This window comes from Lissotriton vulgaris, chromosome 6, assembly GCF_964263255.1.
Source record: "Lissotriton vulgaris chromosome 6, aLisVul1.2, whole genome shotgun sequence".
In the NCBI taxonomy this organism is placed as follows: domain Eukaryota; kingdom Metazoa; phylum Chordata; class Amphibia; order Caudata; family Salamandridae; genus Lissotriton; species Lissotriton vulgaris.
The window spans coordinates 1,924,847,342-1,924,858,957 of record NC_141694.1 but is presented as its reverse complement, the minus strand read 5'-3'; positions in this window follow the sequence as shown (position 1 = coordinate 1,924,858,957).

The following is an 11,616-nucleotide window of genomic DNA, read 5'->3' as shown; positions in this document are numbered from 1 at the left end:
ATTGAGAGCCAAACTGGTCGTAGGCTTAAATCTAGTTTCCATGCATAGAAGTGCTTCATCATAAACACTTAAATTACCACCTTGAATTACAGGTAATGCTCTAAAAACTGCTTGCACCTCCGACCCCAAACAATGTAAAAAAATGTTCTTTCTCTTTTTATTACCCATGCGTTCACCATCTATAACCTTAATGTAAGTTATACATTCTTCTTTCCATATTTTCCAAGGGATGGGGGTTAACCCTTAGATTGTAAACATTTTGAAGGGGGTTCAAATTACATGGTGAACACAATGTAAAGTGAAAATGTGTGATGAAGACACAATAAATCAATGAAATAGAGCCTTGAAACCAATACGGTCAACCATTATAAATAGTAAAAATGTTGGTAAGTGAAATTAGAAATTACCTAGAATTAAATTAAATTAAATCTTATTTGAACTAGTTCGTGACAAATAATATGTGAGATATTAAGTATCTCCCATATGTTAAAAGTACCTTACTATTATCATGTGCATGTGCACATTCAAGTCCAATGTCAGTGATGAAAGTCGTGCGCATCGACGTGAGAAGAAGAAATATAATACGCAGTGAAATAGTCGTGCACATCGACATTAATCTGTTCCACGGGAAGCAAATACCCACTACTGCTGTTGCCGAAGCCGATAAAAAGCAAATGCCCAATCCAAGATGGCAGCACGTTGCGTAGCGCAATGACGTAATGGCGCCACCGTACGCAAAGATGTCACACTTAAATCTGTGACCATGCGGCCAGCGTAGGTGTTTGTATCCACGGAAAACGTCACATTAAGAATGATGCTGTTATGTTATGTTAACAATGATTTGTACAGCGCACTGACACCAGTTGGTTTCCTGGCGCTGTAGATATGGAGAACAGTCAGAGTCGGAAGCCTGCGGAATTAGTAGTATGCTTGTTGGTAAAGCCAGGTCTTTAGGGATTTCCTGAATGATATGAGGTTGGGGCATAGCCGGATCTCAAGGGGGAGAGCATTCCACAGACCAGGTGCCAAAGTGCCAAATCTGCAGCCGCCCGAGCGTTTACGTTTAAAGGATGGAGTTTGTAAAACTCATTGTTGGGCCGAGCGAAGGCTACGAGATGGGGCATACTTTATAATGAGTTTTGTGATGAAAGTAGGGCTTTTGCAGTGGAGCGCTTTAAAGATCATGCAACTGACTTTGAAGGTACAACGTTGGGCGACAGTGAGCCAGTGAAGTGTTTTCAGAAGGGGGGTGGCAGAATGCCATCTAGGCTGGTTCAAAATCAGTCTTGCTGCCTGATTCTGCACCATCTGAAGTCGTTTCAAAAGGAACTGGGGGAGGCCCAAATATATCGAGTTAGCGTAGTCTATGTGAGAGATCACAGTTGCGATCACCACCTGTATCAGGGCTTCGTGGGTCAAAAGGCGGCGAACCTTCCGGATTTTTCTCATTTGAAAGAGGCACTTGGAGACCACCTGGCCAACTTGCGTTTTAAGAGAGAGGTCGCTGTTTAGGGTGATGCCAAGCGTCTTTGCCGAAGATGAAGGGATCGGAGCTTGACCCATTTCTGTTGGCCAAGAATGTGTTATGTTATGTTATGTTAAGGAGTACTTGTAGAGCGCACTGTCACCGTGGGTTTCCTGGCGCTGATTTGATGCTGAGGGGACAGAGGAGTTTAGCTGGATTGTGGGAAAAGCCAGGTTTTTAAGGATTTACGGAATTGGATGAGAGAGTTGGAGGTTTTGACCGAGGAAGGGAAAGAGTTCCAAAGTTTAGGGGTTAGATATGCAAATCTCCGACCTCCAGATCTGCAGAGTTTGATGGGGGGGACAGCCAGGAGATGGAGGTGAGATGATCTAAGATTACGTGAGGGACGGTAGGGCCTAATGAGGGATTTCAGGAAAGCGGGGCAGGGACCGGATAGAGATTTGAAGGTGAGGCAGCCGATCTTGAAGGCTGCCCTCCAGGTGACAGGGAGCCAATGCAATTTGGTGAGAAGGGGTTTGGCAGATTGCCATTTCGGGATCCCGAAAGCCAGTCTCGCCGCTTGGTTTTGAACAATTTGCAGTCTGAGGAGAGAGGATTTAGGCAGACCGTGATAAATAGAGTTCGAAAAATCCAAGCGGGAGAGGACAAGAGCCATGATGACTTGAAGCAGGGCTTCGGGAGTTAAAAGATAGGCCACCTTCCTGATCCTGCGCAGCTGATACATGCAGGAAGAGACCACCGTCCCCACCTGGGGCCTAAGGGATAGCTCGGAGTCAATAGTGACCCCGAGACTTTTCACCGAAGCCACAGGGATAGGGGGGGGCCAAATTCTGCCGGCCAGAAGTGCGGACCCCAGTGGGCAGAGCTCCTGCCCGGAAGAAGGAGCTCCGTCTTTCCGGGGTTCAGTTTAAGTTGGTTCTGGCACATCCACTGGAGGATATGGGACATGGCTGCCTGGAAGTTAGAGATAGCAGAAGAGGAGTTAGGAGGAAAGATGAGTTGCAGGTCGTCAGCGTAGTTGAAGACGGTGACGTCCCACTGCCTCAGAGAGAAAAGAAGAGGTCGAAGATAGAGATTAAAGAGAAGAGGAGATAAGGAGGAGCCCTGGGGGACCCCGCAGAGCGAGCGCTCCCTAGGTGCCCTGAAAGTGCCCAAGCTGAGGGTCTGAGACCTCCCTGTCAAGAAGGATTCGACCCATGCCACCGCCAGGCCTTGGATGCCGGCCTGCTCGACGCGGTGGAGAAGGATGTTGTGATCCACCGTGTCGAAAGCGGCCGACAGATCTAATAGTACCAGGGCCTGGGGGGTACCCTTGTCAGCGCCGTCTCTCAGAGCATCCAACACGGCCAAGATCACTGCCTCCGTGGAGTGGCCGGGTCTAAAGCCGGCCTGGTTGGCCTCAAGAAAGTTGGAGCTCTCGATGAACTGTGAGAGACAGGCGGTGACGTGAGCTTCCAAGATTTTTTAAAAAAAGGGCAAGAGGGAGATAGGTCGATAGTTCGCCGGGACTGCGGGGTCAGCTCCAGGCTTCTTCAATAGAGGCACCAGAATGGCCTCCTTGAAAGATCTGGGCACCGTACCTGAAGAGAGGGAGGAGTTCAGCAAGGGAAGGATACAGTCGGGTAAAGTAAGGCAGATGTCCCGAAGTATGGATGGTGGGCAGCAGTCGTCCGGTGATCCAGACTTGATGCGGATGGCCAGTGTGGCCAGGGATGCGGGATCTAGAAGGGGGAACTGTGTGAAGGAAAGAGCATTGTGAGGGGGGGAGACAGAGTCAGCGCCAGGGGGGGTGACCGGGATAGTGTCCTTAATCAAAACAATATTCTGTAAAAAGAACGTGCTAAGCGCATTACAGGATTCCTGTGTGGGGGCCTGAGTCGGGAGCGTCCTAGGGTCAGAGGTGAATTCGTCGAAGACTTTGAAGATCTCCTTCGACTTACAAGGGGCTGATAAAATTCTTTCGGAGGCTTAGGCTTTTTTGGCGGCAGAGATAGCTTTTTTGTATTTGTTGCGAGCGGCCACATAAATATCTCTGCTTGCCGAGCAGTAGTCTCTCCTCCACTTGCGCTCCAATTGGCGAAGTTCCAGATGTGGGCCCCAGTATTTAGCTCTGTCCCCAGTCAGGACCAGCTCGGTTTTTACTGGGTTCAATTTCAAATGATTTTGGTTCATCCAAGCTTGGATGAACCTCATTGTTGATTGGAAGAAGGAGATGGACGTGTCTGAGTTGTCAATTGTGAATAGGAGCTGTAGGTCGTCCGCGTAGTTCAGCACCGTTACCTGTTTGTCTCTAAGAGCTTGGATTAAAGGGAAGATATAGAGGTTAAACAGGTGGGGTGACAGGGACGAGCCCTGGGGTACCCCACATGTGATGGCTTGCTTGGTGCCCGCTAAGTTACCCAGGTGAACTGCCTGGGAACGGTCTGCTAGAAAGGACTTCAGCCAGCCAGCTGCCGTGCCCTGGATGCCAGCCTGAGAGACACGGTCGATCAAGATGGTGTGGTCGACCGTGTCAAATGCGGCTGACAAATCCAGGAGCACTAGAGCCTGTGGAATGCGATTGTCTGCGCAGTCCCTAAGGGTGTCCATTACTGCCACTACCACCCCCTCTGTTGAATGGGCTGGACGATGTGGATCAAGGCAGTTTGATGTCTCTATGAAGTTGGACAGGCAGTTGGCGACATGAGCCTCCAACACCTTTGCAAGGAAGGGAAGAAGGGAGATTGGACGATAATTTGCATTGCAGGTCGGGTCTGCACCCGGTTTCTTCAGGAGGGGTATTATGATAGCTTCTTTGAATGCAAGGGGGACTAGTCCAGTGGCCAAAGAGGTGTTTAGAAGGGTACAGGCGGGAGCCGGAATAACTGATAGGCAGTCTTTCAAGATATAAGGAGGACATCTGTCAGATGGGGCGCCAGATTTTACTCTTACCAGTAATTCCTGGAATAATTGTGGGGTGATGGGAGGGAAACTGCTAAGTAAGTCGATAGTGTTGGGGCTTGGAATAGAAAGGAGAGGACTTGAGGTTTGTGGAATACTGGCTTTGATGGCCGTGATTTTTTCTGTAAAAAAAACGTTCAGTGAATTGCAGAGAACCTGGGTCGGGGGCAAACTGGGCCGAACATTGTCAAGGTTGGTTAATTCATTAAGATTAGAAAAGATGTCCTTAGATTTGTTGGTTGAGTTGGTTATACTGGAGGAAAAGTAAGCAGTTTTAGTAACTAGAATAGATTTCATGTAGCTCTTCCTGGCAGAGATGTATCGAGTTTTAGCGTCAGGGGCATAGTTGCGACACCAACGTCGCTCAGGTTATCTGACACTGAAGTCGCTGCTGCAGCATGAGAGGTGTTGAGCTCGAGGGATGTCGGTGGTCTCAGCCTTCAAAAAATGCAGGTGATTGTAATTTGATGAAAAGCTTGAAAATCCATAAATAAGCTCAGCAGAAAGCCAGAAAAACGTAGAAAACACAGTAGGAGATCCCAGTTTAGGCGCAAGTAAACCAAATCCACCAACATCCGATAATCAATGTATAAAACGATATTTTTCATCAAATTGAATAAAATACATTTAGTACCGCTCCTGTGCCTGTAGAATGTAGCAGGTACAATTTTCCCTCGTCGCCAGTGTTAAATTCATTAAAGAAGATGCAAAGTCCAGGTCGGATTAAAGTTAGAAGTTTAATCCTGAACGCACAGTACAAGGATCTCCAAGGTCCAGTTGTAGAATGACCAGAACAACATTCCAAACAGAATGAGGGTAACTGAAGAGCCTGTGCCACAGTCATGAGAATACAATATATTTAAAGGGGAAAAGAACCAAAATGAGAATAATCAAAAGTACTCAAAACATAAAAGAGGCAATATAACAGCTGGCTTTGAAAAGATCTGGAGCTGATATAATCCTAAATTGGCTTCAATCCTGGGGCCAGATGTAGGTAATCTCAATTTACCTATTCTTAAATGCCGAATTTGACCGATTCGGTATTTAAGAATAGGTAAATGGCATGTGTAAAAATTACCGAATCGGTAAGATTCAGTAATTCCCATTCATTCCTTTGGGCCTGGAGGCCTATAGGAATGAATGGGAATTACCGATTTGATAAATATCTAATCTGTAATAGGGGGAACCCTTTCAAGGGTGGCAGGGTGTCACATTGACACCCTGTTGCACCCCTGAGTAGTGCATGGGTGCACATGTGGCACACATACTTGCCATAAGGGCATGTATGTCTGCCACATGGTACTGAATAAAAAGCAAAAAATTGCTTTTTAAAACAAATGTGTTATTTACCACCAACTAATAGTAAATAACGAATCCTTAAATGTAAGAAGCACTCACTTGAGTGCTCCCTACATTACTGATTCAGTTATTTACCGATTTCTTAAATTACCGATTCTGTAAATTACCGAATCCTGAAATGTGGCCTCCTACATCTGAAAAGCCTAATACTGGTTGGTAACGGCCTAAATCTGTAATTTCGGCCGTTACCCACCAGTATTAGGCTTTCTACATCTGGCCCATAGTCACTGAGAGTCAACGCCTTGTACCCCCTTAACCCTGGTAAAATTGAATCCTGAGAAAATCTACTATTTGTATATATATATATATGTATCTAGAGATAACTCTAATCACTAGTATATGTAGTAGACCTTTGTACTCTCTACCATTCCTATGTGATTCTTAGAGTTTTTAGGTCTCACCTGCCAATGCGCTTGAGCATTGCTGGCGAGAATTATAGTAAGTGGAAAAGAAAAGTCTACCAAAACGGCTGCAGATTAGCCACAGTTCATGTGAGACAGGCGCGTGTACGAGGCCAGCACCGTCACACCACCATTTGTCTGTGCCTCGCATCAGACTTCAAAGGATCTGCTCCCCCCAATCACACTTCAAAGGCCTCCGCTCCCCCGCCTCCGGCAACAGACTTCAAAGGAATGCGCTCCCGCTCCCCCACCCCCCACCACAGCAATGCCGAGAGCTTGGTACAGTCCTCTGGTCCCTTCCTTTCTCACTCTGTTTCCGTCACTCCTCATTCTTCTATAGTATCCACTCCCCGCTTCTGCCCCCAACACAACTCAACCTATGTAACTGCTTACTCCGTCCCCCCTTCTCATCGCCACCACCTTTCATTCATCAGATCACACACTGACTTTCCTCCAGTCACCCTCCTTTGCCACTCTCGTGACCCATCCCACCCCCCCTCCCCCCATCACTACTACACGATCGGCACATCTGGCCTCCGCCCGGTTTCCAATGAGTGAAAAGCTGCTAGTACCTATCCTTTAACAACAATCACCAGTGTCTCTTGTAGTTCAGGCACTCAGTCCTGGACATTTGGTTAACGTGTGTTGTTAGCACCTCGTCATCCACACGTGACTCCGCTTTGTGTTGTTGTGCAGCCGCTAGCTTAACCCTTATCCTCAAAAATAGGAAACTAAGGGCATTTCAGCACTTGCTGCGCTAATTGCACGAGAAGGCAAAACTACACTCTTGATTTCTTTACATTGAAATCATGGCGTCCTCACAAGTTCAGTAATTGTAGCGGCCGCCTGTTGAACTTTACTTTGTATGCACGTTGTGAAGTGCGATGTTCTGAATTGTATGTGAACATCGTGCTCCAATTATTTATTTTTTATTTACATTGAAATATGGGGGACGCGTGTTTTGAGTTCTACACATGTGACAGAGTGTCCATCTCCTCTGGTGCACGAGGGACTAAATAATCTGTGTGTTTATGTGGGGGCACTTTTATCAGTGTTTATTCTGCTCTCTGTGCAGTCACTACACGTTAGTTGTGTGCGCATCCAATTATGTGTATGTCTTTTTCTCTGTTGTTGCACAGTTCTCGGCGGGCTGAAAGCTGTGCATTTATTCATAACAGAAGTGTGTGTCTAGTCCTGTGTGTTTCAATACATCTGATTCGTATCAATTCGTACCTGGGTCTATTTCTTTTCTGAATAATTTTATTTTCGCTTTTCCCTCCTTTTAATTTAATGGGTTCTTTTTCTGTTGCCTCTTCAGTGTCTACATAGTACATGTGTGTGCATAATGAACCCCGTGTTATTGTACATGTGTTTCTCTTCTCTATATACGTCTACTCCTGTCTATGCGTCTTGTTACTTTGTTGTGTGTCTACTACTGCGTTCCTGTGTTTTTAGGTCTCGACTAGCTCTAAGTCTCATCTGCCACCCACCGCATCTGTGCACGTCCTATTCTCTTGCCCCTCACCCTATTTCCATCTGTACAGAATCACAATCTTCGCTTCCAAGTCCCATTTGGTCTCATCATCTCCGTCCGCCCCCCTTCTTTCTAATCACTCTGCTAGTTCGACCCCTCACTTTCCACTTCTGATCGTCTCTCTCCCACCTCACCTGTCCCCCACAGCCAGCTCGCCAATTGCACGACTGTCAAATCCCCACTTCAATCTTTTTTTCACCATCACCTTCTACCCACTTCCCTCATGGTTGTACGGAATGCATGCATAGTGCTTACTACCCCTAACAAGCCCCTAAAGCAAACCGCAGCCCCCCTAGACTCACCGTGCAGCTATCCCACCCTGCGGGTGCCACTTCCTCAACATAAGCCCGGTATTTGTAAGCCTCACCCTCACAACCCTCTCACCCTCCCTCACCCTCACACCCCCTCACACCCTCACCCTACCCCCTCACCCTCACATACCCTCACACACCCTCACTCACCCTCACACCCTCACACCCCTCACCCTCACAACCCTCTCACTCTCACACACCCTCACACACCCTCACACCCTCACACACACTCCCACCCTTAAACCCCCTCACCCTCACACACACCATCACCCTCATACCCCCTCACCCTCACACCTTCTCCCCCTCACCCCCTTACCCCCTCACAACTCTCTTACCCTCACCCTTACACCCCACACACCCTTACCCTCACACCCCCTCACCCTCAGACACCTCCTCACCCTCACAACCCTCATTCTCACACCCCCTCACCCTCACACCCCTCATCCTCACCCTCACACCACCTCATCCTCACCTCACACACCCTCTCACCCTCACACCCCCTCACCCTCACATCCCCTCACCCTTCCTCACACCCTCATCCTCACACCCCTCACCCTCACACCCCCTTACCCTCACACCTCCTCACTCTCACACACCCCCTCACCCTCACTCACCCTCTCACCCATGCTCACCCACCCTCTCACCCTCACCCACCCTTTCACCCTCACACATCCTCACCCTCACTCACCCTCACACACCTTCTCACCCTCAAACCCCCTCACCCTCAAACACCCCCTCACCCCCACATCCCCTCACCCTCACATCCCCTCACCCTCACACCCCGTCATCCTCACCCTCACACCCCCTCCCCCTCACACCCCTTCACCCTCACACCCCCTCACCTTCACACCCCCTCACCCTCACACACCCCCTCACCCTCACACACCCCCTCACCCTCACTCACCCTCTCACCCACCCTCACCCACCCTCCCCCACCGTCACACCCACTCAGCCTCACACCCCCTCACCCACCCCTTCACCCTCACACCCCCTCATCCTCACCCTAAAACCCCCTCACCCTCAAACACCCCCTCACCCCCACATCCCCTCACCCTCTCCCTCACACCCCCTCATCCTCACCTCACAACCCCTCACCCTCACACCCCTTCACCCTCACACCCCCTCACCCTCACACCCCCTCACCAACCCCTTCACCCTCACACACCATCTCACTCACCCTCTCACCCACCCTCACCCAACCACACCCTCACACACTCTCTCACCCTCACACACCCTCTCACACACCCCCCTCACCCTCACTCACCCTCTCACCCACCCTCTCACCCTCCCCCACACCCTCACCCTCACACCCCCTTACCCTCATACCCCCTCACCCTCACCGACCCCCTTCACCCTCACACACCCTCTCACTCACCCTCACCCACCCACACCCTCACACACCCTCTCACCCACCCTCACCCTCACACCCCCTCACATGCCCTCACCCTCCCTCACACCCCCTCACCCTCACCCACTCACACCCCCTCACACCTCACCCTCACCCACTCACACCCCCTCATCCACTCACATCACCACACCCCCTCACCCTCACACCCCCCCTCACCCTTACACCCCCTCACTCTCACACACCCTCACCCTCACACACCATCACCCTCACACACCCTCACCCTCACACCCCCTCACACACACCCTCACCATCTCACACACCCTCACCACTCTACCACTCTACCACCCTCACTCTACCGCACTCACTCTACCGCACTCACTCTACCACTCTACCGCCATCTCGCCCTCACTCTACCAACCTCACTCTACCGCCCTCAATCTACAACTCTACCGCCCTCACGCTACTGCCCTCACTCTACCGCCCTCACTCTACCACTCTACCGCCCTCACTCTACCACTCTACCGACCTCACTCTACCGCCCGCACTGTACCACCATTACTCTACCGCCCTCACTCTACCACTCTACCGCCCTCACTCTACCACTCTACGGCCCTCACACCCTCACTCTACTGCCCTCACTCTACAACTCTACCACTCTACCATCCTCACTCTACCACCCTCACTCTACCACTCTACCACCCTCACTCTACCACTCTACCACGTTCACTCTACCACTCTATTGCCCTCACTCTACCGCCCTCCCTCTACCACTCTACCGTCCTCACTCTACCGCCCTCTCTACCACTCTACAGCCCTCACGCCCTCACTCTACCGCCCTCACTCTACTGCCCTCACTCTACCACTCTAACGCCCTCACTCTACCACCCTCACTCTACTGCCCTCACTCTACCACCATACCGCCCTCGCTCTACTGCCCTCACTCTACCACTATACCGCCCTCACTCTACCACTCTACCGCCCTCACTCTACTGACCTCACTCTACCACTCTACCGCCCTCACTCTACCGCCCTCACTCTACCACTCTACAGCCCTCACTCTACCGCCCTCACTCTACCACTCTACCGCCCTCACTCTACCACTCTACTGCCCTCACTCTACCGCCCTCACTCTACCGCCTTCACTCTACCACCCTCACTCTAACCCTCTACCGCCCTGACTCTACTGCCCTCACTCTACCACTCAACTGCCCACACTCTACCACTCTACTGCCCTCACTCTACCGCCCTCACTCTACCACTCTACTGCCCTCACTCTACCGCCCTCACTCTACCACTCTACCGCCCCCACTCTACCACCCTCACTCTACCAGTCTACGGCACTCACTCTACGACTCTACCGCCCTCACTCGACCACTCTACCGCCCTCACTCTACCACTCCACCGCCCTCACTCTACCACTCTAACACCCTCACTCTACCACTCTACCGCCCTCACTCTACCGCCCTCACTCTACCGCCCTCACTCTACCACTCTACCGCCCTCACTCTACCACTCTACCGCCCTCACTCTACCACTCTACCACCCTCACTCTACCACTCTACCACCCTCACTATACCGCCCTCACTCTACCACTCTACTGCCCTCACTCTACTGCCCTCACTCTACCACTCTACCACCCTCACTCTACCGCCCTCACTCTACCACTCTACCGCCCTCTACTGCCCTCACTCTACCACTCTACCGCCCTCACTCTACTGCCCTCACTCTACCGCCCTCACTCTACCACTCTACCGCCCTCACTCTACCGCCCTCACTCTACTGCCCTCACTCTACCGCCCTCACTCGACCACTCTACCGCCCTCACTCTACCGCTCTACCACCCTCACTCTACCGCCCTCACTCTACCACTCTACCACTCTACCGCCCTCACTCTACTGCCCTTACTCTACCGCCCTCACTCTACCACTCTACCGCCCTCACTCTACCACTCTACTGCGCTCACTCTACCACTCTACCGCCCTTACGCCCTCACTCTACCACTCTACCGCCCTCACTCTACTGCCCTCACTCTAGCACTCTACCACCCTCACTCTACTGCCCTCACTCTACCACTCTACCGCCCTCACTCTACCACTCTCACTCTACCACTCTACCGCCCTCACTCTACCACTCCCACTCTACCACTCTACCGCCCTCACTCTACCACTCTACACCCTGAAGAAGAAGCAGAAGAAGAAGAATTCGTACTTGTATAGCGCACTTATACCCTGAGGTGT